The 18,724-nt window shown below is 40.4% G+C and overlaps 1 long non-coding RNA gene across 2 annotated transcripts; it reads right to left on the reverse strand.

The window, feature by feature from the left end:
- Window positions 1-12,110: 12,110 nt before the first annotated feature.
- LOC128344078 (uncharacterized) lies at window positions 12,111-16,809 on the reverse strand. 2 transcript variants are annotated; one of them, XR_008315660.1, is made up of 5 exons: window positions 16,559-16,809; window positions 14,225-14,265; window positions 13,122-13,256; window positions 12,939-12,995; window positions 12,111-12,541 (listed from the first exon to the last, which is right to left on the reverse strand). It is a non-coding gene; the product is annotated as an uncharacterized LOC128344078 (long non-coding RNA). The 2 variants fall into 2 exon arrangements; XR_008315661.1 differs by having other exon boundaries at window positions 16,337-16,809.
- Between the last annotated feature and the right edge of the window lie 1,915 nt (window positions 16,810-18,724).

Below are 18,724 nucleotides of genomic sequence, written 5' to 3' on the forward strand. Positions count from 1 at the left end.
TACAAAAATGTCTCTGGGTGGTTCACAATACTTACAAGTGTGGGCCATATTTAAAGAATCAATTTGTACAGAGCCCTTCAACTACAGAAATACTTGTTTGGTATGATAACTTTTGAAACCTCTTTAAGCAGTATGTCCTGCAGTAAATATATTTGATTTATAATCTTATTCCTTTCTTAATGTGGATTTCTCATTCCTTTCTTAATGAGCCATCTTATTCTATTTTCTCGTATGCTTCTTCCTTTATGGATCTTCCATTTTGTTGTTGTTGGGGGGTGGGAATCGTGTAAGGTAAGTGTTTATTTAGTCTGATTAAAGACTGTAATCTGATGCATCTTGACATTTTATTGTATTCCAGCATTAAAACAATATCTTGTTTTGGACTTGTAAACACATTAGCAATTTTCTAGCATAACTTGTACATGCTAGAGATATAGATATAGATATATTTGTATCTATATATTATATTTTAAATACGTACATTCATAGCTTTGTTATTTAAAACCGCTTTTCTGAAGTGGAAGGTATATATTAATGCTGGTTCTGTCATAAATAAAAGACATGTTCCTTTTTTTGATAGCCTTCACCCAAATACACATAAATAAGAATCCACCTAATAGCTGCTTTGAAAGCAGCTGCAGAGAGGCTGCCTCCCATCTGAACTGTTTTGTCCACAGTAAATCCATGGGTTTTTATGACACTATCACACAGCCGGAAGGCTTGCGGTGGTGTGGTAAAAACTGGAATATTTATGCCGTCAGTGGGGGCACACCCACAGTTTGCCATGTAAAGCTCCTTCCACTGGATTGCTTTTTAATACAGCTGCTGTTTGTGTGAAGTAGGCACACACGTAGCACAAGTATTACTTACCACCAATTTCATCAATGTGAGGGGGGTGGGGTGGGAAACAACATGGAAACAAATGCAACCTGGGAAATCATAAGGACAAACACCAAAGCACTTTTCGGTACAGTTCTTGTATCAGTCACTCTACGAAAATAGTTTGCTTAGAGAATAAAGAAGTGTATCACACATTCCACCAGGGCAGCAGAGCTTTGCAGATGATTATATCTAACATTATAGCAACCTCCAGAACAAAATGAGATTTCTCTCCCTCTTTTTTATTTCTCTTTATTTTATCGTTAATAAAAGGGAAAACTGTGCATTGAAAAAAGAATTTTAAAATATGAAGGGTGGGGGGGGGGGGAAATCCAGTGCTGTTAGTTTGGAGTGCTGAGTGGTGGTGAATAAAAAAACCATTGGTCTCAGTTTTACTGCTACAATAGCCTTTTATGAGGGGGATTAGATACGCCTAGAACTGGTGCAGCATTCACGGCAGAGTACTGGCCTGGACAGTCATGGCGAGGGGGTGGGGAGGTAGTTTGTTATGAGATTAAATCGCCACAGACTTGCCCGATTGATTGGCTTTTCAGTTTTTGTTTTTGTTTTCTTTAGCTCGGGAAGGCAAAATTTGGACTAGAAGCTTAGTCTCATATATTTTCTCTCTCTCCCCTCCCCCCCCCCCTTTCTTCCGCAGGATATAACATTCAGAAAACATGTTGAGAGAGCTGAGGCATTAAAAAGATCAGTCTTTGGCTGTTGAATGAAAGCCTGTTGTGTGTGTGACTCACATACTAAATGGAAATCTGCCTTCAAAGACTATTTTACTGCCTAATTATATATACACAAAATGTAGCTGTCTCTTTCAATCAAATCATAGGAAAAGAAATAAAACTCCTCTTAAGATGCAATTTTCATGGTTTGTCATAACCTTCCAAAACACAGTGCTAATGCAAAAGGAGGAAGTACAGCTGCAAAGTCCAGATAAGGCTGCCGTAATTGTTTTTTCCTTTTAATTATTGCATTATAAAGACATTATACCTCCTATTCGGAATCAGGGAAAATTGTGTCCTTGGGGTTTTGTAAAAATAATTTTTTCTTCTTTTCAAAGGGAGGTTATTGATATACATCTCTGGAATAGCCAGCCAATAGGAAATCTACTTTCAAATAACTTTGAACAGTAGCCTTTAGGACAGTCCAATCTCAGTCTTGGATTATACTAGGAATAGAATAGGTCCGCTCACATAGCATGTCTGGACTGGAGATATTCCTTAGAAAGTATAAGTTCACATTCAGATCTGGATATGTTGAATGTTTGTGTCTGCATGCAGTCATATGTTGTAAAGGTAGTGTGCTGTCGAGTCGGTGTCAACACTGGCAACCACAGAGCCCTGTGGTTGTCTTTGGTAGAACACAGGAGGGGTTTACCACTGCCATCTCCTGCACAATGTGAGATGATGCCTTTCAGCATCTTCCTATATCTGCCCGAAGACTCAAGTTTTGGGGTGTATAGAAATGTAATAAACAAACAAACAAACAAACAAACAAACAAACGATATAGGTGTTTCCCCATAGTCTCAGAAACATACCAGCAGAGATTTGAACTGGCAATCTCTGGCTTGCTAATCAAGTCATTTCCCCGCTGTGCCATTCAGTGTAGCAGTCATATGTTGTAGAGGTGTGTATTTGTTATTGGGACAAAAGCGCCGGGGTAAAGGGTGTGAAAGGGTCTCAATTTTAAAACTTTGCTTTTATGGATTTTTTCCCCATTGTTGTCTGAGTAATGCACAGCCATCTCTTGGTAGCAGCCATTTTTAATTTTATTTCTTTACCCATATGCCTTGAGATACAGTATTGTCCCAGGATATTGTGTAAAAAATGGCCACAACCAAGAGGCAATTCCTGCCATTGACAACACAGATAGTAATAAAGAAAGAGCTAAAATTAAGAGTCTTAAAAAAATATATACTGAAAATGGATGAAGCAAAAAAGAAACGTGGCATTAAATATGTCCTGATACAAATGGGGACACGCCCAACTGGCTCAAAATGAAAAATGGTGCTGTGAAAATGAACAGCATTCCAAAACCTAAAAATTGAGTCCGTACCCATAATATGTTGATGAATTAATAAAAACCCTGTTGCTTCTCGCTATATAATTTATCTATATAAGTCCCGCCTCATACATTGAATGTATCTTCAGGAAAGTGTGCATAGGATGGCAACTTGAAGAGTCATATTGAAAAGGAAATGGCAAAATACAATTTAGAAATGTAATGACTCTTTCATACAGATATTTCTGGGAATATCCCTTAAATTGCAACATTTAACAGATGTTTCCTAAAATGCATCCTCTTACAGATAAAAATCATTAAAATTAAGTGACATTTTAATGTTTAATCAATGTATAATCAACTGCAGCAAAGCACTTTCTTATTTCAAATGTGATCAATATGAACCAGCACCCTGTGAGACTCAGAAGCCTGCATTGTCAGTTTAACTGCTTCGCATTTCCCACCTCCTGGCCAACCTATATAAAGAATGACAATGGCAGACTCAAGTGAAGAGCTGGGTCTGATACGGATTCCCTATAAAGAGGGAGAGGATAGTTTAAGGTATAAATCATGCTTTAAATCATCTCACCTTATAGAGTAGAAGGGTGTCGTACCCTTCCCTCAAACTTGCTTTCATCCTGGACAATTTTTAAGCTGGCTTATGCTCTCAATTGGACTACATTTCCTGAAGCAATTTCCATGGAAGAAAAACAGCTCTTTGAAAGCTGAGGTGAAAAAAACGTAGGCAGTAGAAGGCTTTCACCTCTCACTCATGCCGTGGTGTGCTTTAAATGGCCTCCTCTGGATGGATTTTGCCATGTCACATTTTCCATGCCTTCTTTCTCTGAAACAACCAAGGCAGCCATCTCAAGTTTATCTCACAGATGCCACCCTTTAGAGCTTTATCTGAGCCAGTTTTAGGGTGGGTTCACATGAACTGCCGGAAGGCAAGGAAATGTTGAGAACCAGCAGCACATGTTCCCATTGGGTGTGTCATCCAGCTCAAGTCTGGTACCTAAGTCTTCCACCTGACATTATGATTAGATTCTCCGTCCAATTCCATATCTTGGTTACAGAAGTTGGACAAAAGTCAGGAGAATGTCAGATGGAGGATCCATACTTGGGTGGGTTTGGACGACATACCTTCCAGAAGCGCATCCTGCCAATTCCTAACATTTCTACAATATCTCCCTGTTGGAGATGGAGTGCCAGTGCTTTGACCTTTTGCACCAGCTATCCTATGGACCACTAGGTGCATTGGGAGTAGAGGGAGTTAGTGAGTGTCTCCTTACTTGCCTCTCCTCTATGACCCCTGCCTTGACTCCTCAGGTACTTCTGGTAGTGAGTAAGTCCTCTTCCTTTCTTCCTAGAGAGAAGGTGGAAACATCTATCTCCCTCCCTCCCTCCCTATTCATTATGTAGCCAACTGATAGAATAGGTCTTTCTTATCTCAAATGTACTTCACCAATAAATCAACTTAGTATTTAGACTGTACAACAATCTCCATGTGTGTTCTTTAAATAGCTGCAACAACTAAACTCTGCACTCTACTCTGTAACTGAAGTGGGTAGCTTCTTTTGTTGGCGCTTTGCTAAATAATCACAAACCCCAACACTCCCCGCCTTCCTTACCTGAAGCAGTTCATGCAAACCCACCTTAAGTCCAGAATATATTTTAGAAAGTACTGAGAATACTTTTTTCAGAATATTTACTGAAAGTACTGAGAACAGGAAATTATCATAAAGAAGGAAATACTTTTCACTCACTGCCATTGAGTAGCCACATATATGAGATGAGGGGAGGAACTCATTTTAGAAACTAAACATTGACAGTGCTGCAATTCATAAGAGGAGATTCACTGGCCATTATCAATGCACATAGAAGGAATCAAAGCATTATATTCTAAGAGCAACCTGCCAACATTCCCCTGATAAACAAACATACACCTTCAGTGATTTTTTGCAAGTATCTGTTTGTTATTCATATGTAGAAATTTTCCAGTTATAATACACCCCATGTGTTGTGTGTAGTGCTAACTTTTAAAAGAAAAGGTGGGGGAGAAATGTTTCCATTTGCTGTATCCACTACCCAACTTGGACTTGTTTTGAAAACTTTGCCATGTCTAAAAGCTTTTAGATGAACTCAGCATCCATAGATTTGTATCCTTTGCTAGCAAAATGTCTTATCTTGTTTATAGGTAGGTCAGCATTAGCTTAATTACTGATGAAAACTGAGGCTCAGAGATAATGACTTGGCAAAGACCACAGGTAAGACCAAGGGAAGGCACAGTAGAGACATACTTACACGGCAGTTTAATTGAAAACTATAATGTTTTATTTCTGTGTAAGTATGTTAAGAGCTGAAATGTGTGCTTATGGTGGCCATTGCCAATCTTCTGTGTAATCTCATGTGGGGATCAGGTAAGAATGGGATAATTAATACTGAAAGAATTCCTCTTGGACATCTAACATTACCTAATTCAAACATACCTCAATTATAAACACATTAATTTGGAAGCAACTCTTGTTAATTTCAGTAGGATACAGTTCTACATTAGGAAGGAATACAACATATACTTGCACAGAAATAATTAGTATGAAAGAGAGAAATGTTTTCAGAACAATCAATTTAGGTGAAAAAAATCAATTATGGCCATCAATTATGGAATTAATTCGATAATCTGCATAAAGTCTACCATGCATATGTTTAATCATATTAACAAACCAACTCCATCTATAGCTTCTTACATGTGCTATTTTTTAAATTTACATTTATATACTAAAGTTAGTTTCTAATTTGGCTAAGCTTACAATCTTATAGACACTATACAAAATAAAAATGGAAGGGGAGGAGACGGAAATTTAGAGCCCACCTTTCACACAATTTTCTGAGTAGCAAACTCAGATGGTGCCTATCATGGGGTAGGCAATCCTGGCTCCCCAGCTGTTGTTAAACTCCAACTTCCATCAACCCAACCCACAAATTATTGTGGCTGGGAATGATGGAAGTTGTAGTTCAACAAATCTGGAGAGCCTAGGTTGCCTACTCCAGGCCAATCAGTTGGGATGCAAACTACAGCTACCCAAAATACATAGTTGGATATGCCCTACATCGTTGAGGTATTCCCTAGCAGAAGCAGATATATTTATAAATTGTGAGAGGGGGACACCCTAATTTTTTTAAACTTTAAAAAAAAATCCTTTTCACTTTGGGGACCTGTGTGACCTTTCAGAACCCTTCAGCACTTTTCAGAATGCTGAGGACATATAGAGATGCAAGAAGAAGAAAAAAGGTGAACACCACTCATTAACCCTATTCAGACATGAAAGCAAGCAAGCAAGAAAGCTCAGAAAATAGCAGGCTGAAAATAGAAAGATGTATAGTCTTTTGGTTTTAAAATAGCTAGGAAGCCTTTCACTTTGATGCACAATTCCCTAGGGGACAACCAGAAATCCTGATGCAGACAGAATCCAAGTAGGGGTGTGCACAAACCAAAAAATGTGGTTCAGTTCAAATTCAGACCAAATTTGAATTGAGCTGCCTGTCTCTGAACCAGTTTGGTCCATTTGACCAATCTGGTTCAAGGGTATACTTGTAAAGGGGAATGTGTGTTCTAAAGGGCAGCGGGGTGCATGCGAGAGAAGTAGTTTATTATTATTTCTTGTTTACACAGTCAGACAGGTGTTATTGACTGGTTTGTTTTATCCAGACATCGAGTCCTTCCCAAGGACCTGGGATGCCAGAATTTTATTGTCAATTGTTATAGATATCGTCGCAGAATATAGGCTGTTCCCAGTAAAACTGCTTTTTGTAATTGGCTGATGGTGATTTCTGTGGCCCCTATGGTGTTGAGGTGCTCTTCGAGGTCTTTTGGAACTGCACCCAGGGCGCCAATGACCACTGGGATTATTTTGATCTTTTTCTGCCACAGCCTTTCAATTTCAATTTGTAGATCTTTGTATTTGGTGATTTTTTCTATTTCTTTTTCTTCTCTTCTGCTATCCCCTGGTATTGCTATGTCGATTATTTTGACTTGTTTTTCTTTCTTCTCAACTACAGTTATATCTGGTGTATTGTGTGGCAGATATTTGTCTGTTTGTAGTCGGAAGTCCCATAATATTTTTACATCTTCATTTTCTTCAACTTTGTCAATTTTATGGTCCCACCAATGTTTGGCTACAGGTAGCTTGTATTTTTTGCAGATGTTCCAGTGTATCATCCCTGCTACCTTGTCATGCCTTTGTTTGTAGTCAGTCTGTGCGATCTTCTTACAACAGCTGATTAGGTGGTCCACGGTTTCATCTGCTTCTTTACAAAGGCGGCACTTGCTGTTTGTTGTGGATTTTTCAACTTTTGCTCTTATTGCATTTTTTCTTAGTGCCTGTTCTTGTGCAGCCAGTATTAAACCCTCTGTTTCTTTCTTCAAGTTGCCATTCTTAAGCCATTGCCAGGTCTTGGTGATGTCTGATTTTCCACTTATATTGTGCAAATATTGACCATGCAGTGGCTTATTTTTCCATTTTTCTGCTCGGTTCTTAGAACAAGTCAAGAACCGAGCAGAAAAATTTCTTGTAGGCCTGCTTTGTTTCATTGGTGTTGAATAGTTTCGCATTATTGACCATTTGAGGAGCATCTTCTTCACTGTCCTTTATATATTCTTCAAGGCCTCTTTTCCCTACTGTTTGATGGACTTGCAGCATTCCTCTTCCACCTGAGCTGCGAGGGAGGTATAGCCTATCGACATCACTGCGGGGGTGCAGAGCATGATTGATGGCCATGATTTTCCTGGTCTTACGATCTTGCGTCTCTAGCTCTGCCTGGGTCCAGTCTATTATTCCTGCAGTGTATCTGATAACAGGTATAGCCCAGGTGTTTATGGCTTGTATGGTGTTCCTGCCATTCTGTTTGGACTTGAGGATTTTTCTAACTCTCCTGATGTATTCACTTCCAATTTTTCTTTTAACTTCAGTGTGTGCGATGTTATCAGCCTGGAGAATGCCCAAGTATTTGTAAGGTTCTTTCTCTTCCAGGTTCTTGATGTTGCTTCCATTGGGCAGTTCTATTCCTTCTGTTTTTCTTATTTTCCCTCTGTTCATTATTAATGCAGCACACTTGTCTAGTCCAAACTCCATTGCTATATCACTACTGAATATACGGACAGTGTTTAGCAGTGATTCGATTTCTGACTGGGACTTTCCATACAACTTCAGATCGTCCATGTACAGCAGATGGTTTATTTTACTTGATGTTTTAGATGTTTGATATCCGAGGCCTATTTTGTTTAGTATTTGTGAAAGTGGGGTCATGGCAATTACAAAAAACAGAGGGGATAGTGAGTCCCCTTGGAAAATGCCTCTTCTAATGCTAACCTGTCCAAGTGTCTCGCCATTGATTGTTAACTGTGTACTCCACATCCTCATTGCTTTTTTTAATAAATATCTGAATGTTTTTGCTGACACCAGTTGTTTCTAAACATTTTAGTATCCATGTGTGAGGCAATGAATCGAAGGCTTTCTTGTAGTCAATCCATGCAACACTTAGATTGGTTTTTCTTCTCTTGCAATTTTCTAAAATCATTTTGTCAATCAGCAGCTGGTCTTTTGTGCCTCTGGTGTTCGGGCAATTTCCTTTCTGTTCAACTGGAAGCTGTTTGTTAGTTAATAAGTGTTGCATCACTTCATCTGCTATTATTCCAGTTAATAATTTGAACATGGTTGGAAGGCAGCTTATCGGTCTATAATTACTTGGAACTGCACCTTTTGCTGGGTCTTTCATGATGAGATGAGTTTTCCCAGTTGTTAGCCATTGTTCAATATCACCTCCTTGCAAAATGTGATTGAACTGTTTTGATAGTTGTTTATGAAGGCTTGTTAGGTGTTTAAGCTAAAAGCCAAAAGCAGTTCATTGTTGCCTGGAGCAGTCCAATTTTTAATTTTTCTTTGCTCTTTTTTATTATTATAAATTATTATTATTATTATTATTATTAATAAAGAAAACTGTACTTTGAGAGGAAAACATTAAGCTTTTGATTGTTTTCCCTAACTCCAAGAGGGGACACTTAACCTCAAGTTAGGTGAGCGGCGGGATTCGTGTGGTTGCTGTTTTGAACATGTTACTTTGGTGTTAGTTTAGCTTTGTTACTTGAGACCCAGCTGCATGACTCCTGGGAGCATGCAGACTTCACCATGATGCAAGAATTTGTTTGTTTGTTTGTTTGTTTGTTTGTTTGTTTGTTTGTTTGATTGCTATACCGCCCTTCCAAAAATGGCTCAGTGCCGTTTACTTTAAAATAAAACTAAAATCAATTAACTGTTAAAATAAAAAACTATACAAGCATAAAACCATTATTAAAACATTTAAAACAGGTTTTAAAAACCCTGAAAAACCAGGCCAAACCTTTACAGTTTAAAAACAATTTTAAAACCCTGGAAGGCCAGGCCAAACAGATGGGTTCTGAGGGCTCTCCTGAAAGCCAATAAAGAATTCAAATTATGGATTTCTGCAGGGAGTGCATTCCACAGCCCAGGAGCAGCTACAGAGAAGGCCTGCCTCTGAGTCACCACCAGATGTGCCAGTGGTAACTGAAGACAGACCTCCTCAGATGACTTGTGGTGGGGATCATGCAGAAGGCAGCACTTTCTAAGATAAAGTTTTCTGAACTGAAATTTAAGACCAATGAGCTACTGAGCCTCCTGTCTAACATCAGACAGGAAGAAAGATATCTCACTTGTGCATTTTTACCATTTTGCTTTGTTTGCCTGTGAACTGCCCTACTTTTTATATCTACTTAAATAAACTAGCTTTTGATTGTTTTAAACTTGATCTGGCTGGAAACGTGATCCATTCTGTCTCCCTACGTTCCTGCTCTGGCTACATGCTCCTTAAAGAGGGTTTAAGGCATTTTGGCTATATTTTGAGTCCACCCTGGTTCTAGATATAACAGGAAAGGTTTTAATGTTAGTTTTGTCTTATAGGAGACCAATGGCAGCTCTAACAGAGGGTCTTTTAAATCAGGGATTCTCAATGTTTGGTCCCCAGATGTTATTGGACTTCAACTCCGATAATCCCCAACCAAAGGCCACTAGGGCTGGGGATTATGGGAGTTGAAGTCCAATAACAACTAGGGACCCAGCGTTGAGAATCCCTGTTTTAAATGAACCTGGGTGTTCATTTAAAATATTTACAAATATTTAAAATATGTTCAGTGAGGAAGAATTCTAGTACTGCATAGACTGAATGTATTTCTTCTCATTGGGTCTCTCTGTAGTTAGCTATTCTTCAATGCTTTGGCTATACTACACACACTACACTTGATCTTAGCTAAAAGGCCAAGAAGTGATGCTTTGGCTATAATAAATATGTTTTAATTCATGTAAAAAGTTACTTTTTTTTAAGGTTGTGGGCCTCAGTTTACAGTGTGAAAAAAGTGTGAAAGCATGCAGGTGCTCTTCCCAGAGCGGCCCCATCCCCTAAAGGGGATATCTTGCAGTACTCACATGTAGTCTCCCATTCAAATGTAAACTAAGGTGAACTCTGCTTAGCAAAAGGGAGAATTCATGCTAACTACCACAAGACCTCTCCTCCCATGTGTCTCATGCCCCCTCTGGGAAATCGAGAAGTCTACACCTTTGCTTAAGAACATAAGAACAGCTCTGCTGGATCAGGTCCAAGGCCCATCTAGCCCAGCATCCTGTTTTGCACAGTGGCCCACCAGAAGCTTCTGGAAGCCTACAGGAAGGAGTTGAGGGAATGCCCTCTCTCCTGCTGTTACTCCCCTGCAACTGGTACTCAGAGGCATCCTGCTTTTGAGGCTGGAGGTGGCCTAAACCCCTCCAACTAGTAGCCGATGATAGACCTCTCCTCCATGAAGTTATCCAAACACCTCTTAAAGCCATCCAGGTTGTTGGCTGTCACCACTTCACATGGCAGAGAATTCCACAAGTTGACTATGCATTGCAGGGGCGTAGCTAGGGTAGAGGTGGCACGTGTTCATCCCAATCTCTGGCGGCCCCCTAGAGTGAGGGAGACAATGAAGAAAATAGGGAGGGATGGAGCTGGAGGGCCCTCAGGAGCTGGGGGCCCGTGTTCTTTGAACCCTTTCGCTCAATTATAGCTACGCCCCTGATACATTGTGTGAAAAAGTACTTCTGTTTGTTGGTCCTAGATTTCCTGGCAATCCATTTCATGGGATGACCCCTGGTTCTAGTGTTATGTGAGAGGGATAAGAATTTCTCTCTATCCACTTTCTCCACACCATGCATGATTTTGTAGACCTCTATCATGTCTCCCAGCAGTTGTCTTTTTTCTAAACTAAAAAGCCCCAAGTGTTGTAGCCTTGCTTCACATGAGTGCCCGTGTTGTTTATCCACAAAACCACCCTGTGCTTTACTGTTCAGGCCATCGGGCTATTTAGATCTGTACTGTCTGCACTGACAAGCAGAGGGTCTCCTGTGTTTCAGACAGCCCTATTTCCCCCAGGTGCTCTTGGAAACGCCTGGGCTTGGGATCTTCTGTATGCAAAGCAGGTGCTCTGCCAATAAGCTGCAGCCCCTCCCTTTATCATACTGCAAAAGGCAAAATATTCTAATGTAGAAGAAATATCCCAAATTGCACTACATGCTTAGTATAGCAACACAAATATTCTTACAGTGTTCTCCCCCTCTCTCTGGCTTTTATCGAATGTCTAATTTCAGATCCCTTTCACGTCCTTCTCTTGCAGGGTTTAATGTATGTGATTAATCTTGACTCGGCTTAATACTGCTAGGAATGTGGCAATGACCTCAGCTGAACACTGGGAAAGTGATTAATGTTACATGAATGGGGGTATTTCTTACTCTGGATCCTGAATAAACACAGACATGCAGTATTCAGTTACAGACCTTTGCTCAATTGAAAATGGACCATGGTCTCAAAGAATAATGTTTCAGATGCAATAAACAGTGTTAGAGGAAACATGGCTCTTGTTAAAGAAAATGCTGTTTCAAGCTAAAGTCCCAGTGAACATAAAAGATATATGATGCAATAAACAAAATGAACCACAGGCAAGACAGAGCCATTCGATGACTAACCACTGATTGAATTTTCCAACACTCCTGGACATTCTATGAGATAAACTGCTCACAAAAGGTCCATGTTAAATATAAGCTTGTGTGGGGGTGGGGGGTGAGGTCCAAAACCTGCCTATTTCCTACTATAGGTTGTTTGTGTTTTTGAATTTTTTATGATGTGGAAGACAGGCAAACAGTTGCTATGATTGTCAAATGGCTTAAATCAAGTAGAGAAAATGCAATAAAACACTGTTTCCATGGCAACACATTGTAACCTAGTACCTCTGGATTATGAGCCAGCTCACATCTATTATCATTATTTGTTGACAGACATAAATTCAGCCTAAAAGCATTAATTTCACAAGGAAAAAAAACCCTGGAATGTTCAGCTGCGATAGAATAATGTTTAACTATTTCCAAGGCATGACTGGCATATCAACACTAGTTTATAGATCCATTTTAATACTCTGCTGTTAATAAAGTAAATGAAAACAATGCTTAATATTTGAGCCTTTAAAACAATATAACAAATACACAGTCTCTCTTTCTCTTTCTCTCTCTCTCTCCAAGACTGCCATCCATAATTGACATGTATTCTTAACTGTTTAAGAAATACAAAAGACTGAGTTATATTATAAATCTTGAGAGCTGCAAGATTGTTTGTTTTAAAATCAAATAATTTGTCTTGTTTGTGATTGGGGAACACCCCCACCCCTGAAAACAAAACATTTAAAAGAACAGTAACTAAGCGAGCCTTCATATATTTTCAAAAACCTTGTGTTCCCATCTGCCACCCTTTTAAATATAATACAGAGGCCAAAAAAAGCAAAAGAAACCAGTTCAATGGTTTGAATATTTTCAGCTTTCCTAAAATAAACATGTAAGTGTATAGTTCAAGGCTACAATAACTGGTTTTATTTTTATTACCAACTTGCTAATTATTAATCAAAGCAATCAAATATGATAACAATGTTATGTTGTTGTTTTTTTAAACTTACCCTTGTTTTCCACTATTTAACTGCTAGTAATTTGAGCAAACTGCTTGAAAACTGGAACTGTAGTGTAGGATGGAATTGTATAACAGGTGCTTAGAATGCAAGGGAAGCCTTAAAAATATATTTATAGTTAATATTAATAATAGTACATATTTAAATACCAAAGATAAAAGTTAAGGTGCTTACTATGTTCACTCGTGCTCCAGAAAGCATGGAAATACAACAAGGTGGTTGTGGGGTAGTCACAAGTGGCTACAGAGGGAAGGGAAGACAGCCAAAAATCACTTCTCCTCATTTGTGCGATGGAAAACTCTGGCACATCTGTGCAAGGTTAGTCAAAATGCATCAAAACCAAATGTGCCAAAGGAAAAACAACAACCAATCTCTTAGTGACATGGGAACATCTCACCTATCAGCATACAGCACAATGATTAGGATACTGTTTTTGTCTGTTGGTGTGTATAGCTATTTGCTTGTCACTAGCTAAGAGCAGGATTTGTGATTAGGTTTCTCACTGCATGATGTTCTATGGTTATGTTGTAATGAGATACACGTAAAACTGAGGCCTAATCAGTTCTGCTGCTTTGAGTGGATTTTTTTTGTAGAAAAATGGGAGATACATTAAATAAATAACCCACAGATCATTAACCTGCATTAAATTTTACTACAGACAATCTCCCCAAGAGAACCATATCGTTTGCTAGTGTTGGTCACCTATTGGCAAGAATGAATTAGTACCCCATCAACGATGCTATTATTTATGTATTGCATTTTAATATTGCCTGTCAGTTCACTCAAACTGACAATACAATACTGATATCTGTTAGAGTTGCACACATACGCACAATTCTCCAAGAACACCCCCATGCACAACATCAGGTACTGTTCATGTGTGAAGTTTTAGCTTCTTTCTTTTGAATGTACAGACCACATCTAGTAAAGCATTTGTATGTAGCCTTTTATTGAGAATCTGCTTGCATGTGCAGAACACCCTTGTTGAATCAGGGCTGTACAACTTTGACCCTCCTGCAGATGTTGGCTTACAATTCCCATCATCCTTGACTATTGGCCACTGCAGCTGGGAATGATGGGAATTGTAGTCCACAGCTGGGAGGACCAAAGTTGTGCAGCCCTGTGATTAGAGTGGGGAAAGATGGTTCAATCCATGACGGACTCATAAGGGCATGCTTTCATAAAGCCTAACAAAAACTGGGCTTGCCAAAAATCTGGAGAAGCTGATCAAGCTGCATTGCCTTTGGCATAAAGGGAGAACAGGTTTCAAAGGATACACAGCCATACCATGCCCATTGTTCATCATGAAATGGATGCTCTGTATGAAAACAAGCAAACAGCATAATATCAGATCTACAACTGAATGTGGAGATGCAAGCATGGCTGAGTATGTGCATAAGATAACTAATTTAATGAAAGGCATATTCAGAAGCAAGTGAGACACAGAGCCCATTCTCACGACTGGAGAAAGGGGTCGGTCTGGGCGAGGGGAGGAAGCAGCGGAAGGCATACCTCCCCCACAGACGACCCCAACCATGTTGCTGGGTGGCCAAATCAGCCAGGGGTGTAGCAAGGTTGTAGTGGGCCCAGAGACAACATTTTAAAATGGACTCGCCCCCCTCACTGATGCTCAGCTCATGAAGTACAGAAATCTTAAGAGGCTGAATAGTGGTAACAAAAAGCATATATATATACGCCACAATAGAACATCATCCTAAATTATTTTTTAAATGTTTTGTAAATTGTGGACTATGCAAGTCATTTAATGGTACTAGAGAAAGACATGCTGTTCTGGAAGCTCCAGGTCTTAACATTCACATCAATTTTGGAGGATGAATACAACCGAAGGAAGCCGAGGCGGGTGTGCGGCTGGGGGAGTCAGTCATGTGACTTGCCTCTGGGGGGCCCCCCAAGGCAGTGGGCCCCCAGACAACTGTCTCCCCTTGCCCTATTATAGTTACACCCCTGAGATCAGCCACCCAGACTGTTGCCAGCTTCTGCTGATAGCAGGGAGGGAGCAGGAGCTTCCGTAATGCACTGCACGAGTGTGTGGTACATTATGGGGAGCCTCCCGATGCTGGTCGGGAGGCTACTTGTGTGTAGGAGCCGCGTGAAGCTATGTGGCACTGACACACGAGCTCTTAGCCTGCTTTGGGGGCACCTTCGCGCTCTCTAAGTAGGCTTGCCACTGTGCCACCGCCGGGAGCTGCGTGGCTCCTGGCAGTACACACGTGCACTGGAAACCAGGTTGGGCTTCCATAGCCTGATTTTCGGTGCACATGTTAATAGCTTCACTGTTACAAATAGCTAGTGACCAAGGTGTGTCATTATTTCGTTTAAAAATGGAATTTGTTCAGCTTGTATTGCTAGGTGGTATTGTGGATCAAACTTGAGATCCTTCCCCCGCCAAAAATAAAAATTCTTATCCAGTTCAGAATGTAAAACACGATTCTACATGTGCCTGGTCAGCATGTAGGCTGACCAGACTGCTTTGTTAGTGCACGTTAACCCCTTACTTGACCTGATTAATTGGAGTGAAACTACATGAACTACAAAGCCAGAAGCTTGGCAGGTTTATGCACAGTATATCTTTTGTTAATGCTAACCCCTTACTCTCAATTAACTCTTGTGAGAACCTCATTACAACCTAATTGATTGTTGTGAAACTATATGAGCAGACTACCTGATCTAGCTCCATATGCTTGATGAATATTTTCTTGTTGCTTGCTGTCCTCCCTATTCACATCTAAAACTCTTTCTTGCCTTGAATCTTCTTTTTTACATACTACAGTTGGGGTTGAATACTACAGTTCCCAGCAGCAAAGCTGTAAGGTACTGGCACCATCGTCATGTACTCACCAACATGATAATCTGGAAAAGAACTCCCAGGAAAAAGCACATAATGTTTGCCATAGTGCTGGGTGCTGGCATGACACCAAGGATTTATGGTGCTGCATACACCCATTGGCGCAGCATGGGGAAATGACTTGACTAGCAAGCCAGAGCTTGCTGGTTCGAATCCCCACTGGTATGTTTCCCAGACTATGGGAAACACCTATATTGGGCAGCTGTGATATAGGAAGATGCTGAAAGGCATAATCTCATACTGTGCAGGAGGAGGCAATGGTAAACCCCTCCTGTATTCTACCAAAGACAACCACAGGGCTCTGGTGTCGCCAGGAGTCAAAACCAACTCAACAGCACACGTTACTTTTTACTTATTTTCCAAAGGTTTTATGTGAAATATCTATTTAATTTCTGCATCACAATAACTGCAGATCAGTGGCTGACATCCTGTGCAGAGTAACACAGTTGGTTCTCAGTCACCCACGCTGCTGCAAGCATCTAAGGAATGCTCTAAATCTGTTGGTATTTGCTGTAGCACTTACTTTAGGCACATCAATATAATTGGACATAGGTGTCTCATGGCAATGAGGGGAGGTATTTGGGATTTTTATCCTATATCCTAAGTTTTTTCTGTTTTGTTATCTTGTTGTCAGACTCTCAGGGGATGAGGTGGGCTCCTAGCCCTTCTTGAATTCCAGAATGACTGTGTAAGTACAGAAAAGGTCAGCCTCAGGAACAGCCAGGGGTGGAGGTTAATTTGTCACCTGAGTCCTCCTCCTGGCTTGCTGCATTCAGCCAGTTCCCTCTCCTGGAGAACTTCTGGCTCCCATACTCAGAAGCAGCCCCTCATCATCAGCTGCCTTGTCTTTAAATGCCCCAGTGAAGAGCTGACAGGGCTTAAAGCCTACTTCCAGCCCCACCCCCTTCTTGACATTGCTTCCTGTTTCCTGTCCCACCCAACCTAGCTGTCTCCCTGGAGCTGTTTCCTGAAGCTCTCCCTGCCTTGCCCTCTCAATCCTACTGGGATCTAACCAGCCTGGACCCTTCTCATCCCTGGCACCCCCTGAAGGGAACAAAAGCCCCACAGGAGGGATGCCACACCCTTCTCCAGACTCCACCAGGCCATACAAGCAACCAGGTAACATGGCATCCCATGTTGTGTAACATTATATAAGTCTACAAAATTATTCAAAAATAAAAGTTAAAAAAAATTCAAGAGTTAATCTTGTGCTAATACAAAAATTATGCAGTCATAGTTGTGTGATGCTACATCCATTATTTTCAATGGACATGGTGTTGAACAACTTCGATTGAATAATTTTAGGTATTAGTGCAAGTGTACTCTTGTGTGGGATGTCAGCCACTGAATCCAGTGAGACTTCTTTTGTATAAATTTATACACCAAAATCTCACTGGATCTGGAGTTCCTCTGCTATGGAAATAGATATTACACACAAAACAATTGGAATACAGGTGCAACATATAACCTTTCTTGACATGATTTTCTGTTAAACCGCTGCACATGGATATAAAGTTGTGTGGATAATTGATTCAAATCTCCACTTGTTAATACAGAATCAACTAAATCCATCTTGATAGAATATAATCTGCAGCATCCAGACTAGTCTAGTGCAAGATTAAATACTTTTGTGCTAATACAAGGACATAGCACAAGATAACAGGGCCAGTAATTAACCCCAGTTCCAGACTAGTTCTTTTGCTAGTGGAAGATGTTGTGCTAATGGTATTGGAACATTTATGCACTAGCCAACATTACAGAGCTGTCCAGCTGCAAAAAGCCCTTCCATGAGCATCACTGTAGATACTATCCACATTGGTCTTTTTCATGATGATTGTTCAACACCTATTAAAGACTTTGGGGTGGGGGGGTAGGATGGTGAATAATTTGGTTTTTTTTTTTCAGACTGGAGACTGTGGTGTAATCAACCAAGTTGTGGTTTCCTCCCTCCCATAACTGACATGAATATAAATTACAATGACACAGAAGCAGTGTTTGGTGTTTTTCCACACCTTAGTAGTTACAACATAGGCAGATTCTAATTCAGCTGTTTTCATGTTGCTGACATAATATGGAGATAATGTTTTCTTCTTGCACCCCAAATGAAGCTGGATTTCTGCACACATTCCTACCAGACTTCTAGGTACAGTATCTGAAAGGTGGGGTGGGATCTAAGGCCAAAAGGGGTCTGGGAAAGTTCAAATAGGCAAGCAGTTTATAAATATTTTTGAAATGAGTGGAAAACATGTTTACTTGGAAGCATGCTCAAATATATTTTCAGTGATCAATGGAATGATAAATTCTTACTTACCAAATTGTGCTGGGCACACCTAGACATTTACATTTACACTGCATGCAGAAGGAAGACTGGCAAGGCAAGAGAATGCAAAGTAATTAACATTCACAATTTAGCCTTACACAACAGATGTCCTTGCTGAGGACAGCTGAGTAATCACATAGATTGAGTTATCACTAATGCTGAAAGATCCAGGATTTGGGGCTCAACCTGAAAGCATGAAAATAAAGAACTTGGCCTTTGCTCCTTTATGGAGCGCAGCTAGGTATTTATTCGAACTTTGCCAGGCTGGAGGCAATACAGTCTAAGATTTTGAGAAGTGTGCTCCAACTACCCCGGGGTGTCTCTAATGCATTTCTATAGGAAACATAGGAAACATAGGAAACCGCCATATACTGAGTCAGACCATCGGTCTATCTAGCTCAGTATTGTCTTCACAGACTGGCAGCGGCTTCTCCAAGGTTGCAGGCAGGAATCTCTCTCAGCCCTATCTTGGAGAAGCCAGAGAGGGAACTTGAAACCTTCTGCTCTTCCCAGAGCGGCTTTATCCCCTGAGGGGAATATCTTGCAGTGCTCACACATCAAGTCTCCCATTCATATGCAACCAGGGCAGAC

This window comes from Hemicordylus capensis, chromosome 2 (assembly GCF_027244095.1).
Source record: "Hemicordylus capensis ecotype Gifberg chromosome 2, rHemCap1.1.pri, whole genome shotgun sequence".
In the NCBI taxonomy this organism is placed as follows: Eukaryota; Metazoa; Chordata; class Lepidosauria; order Squamata; family Cordylidae; genus Hemicordylus; species Hemicordylus capensis.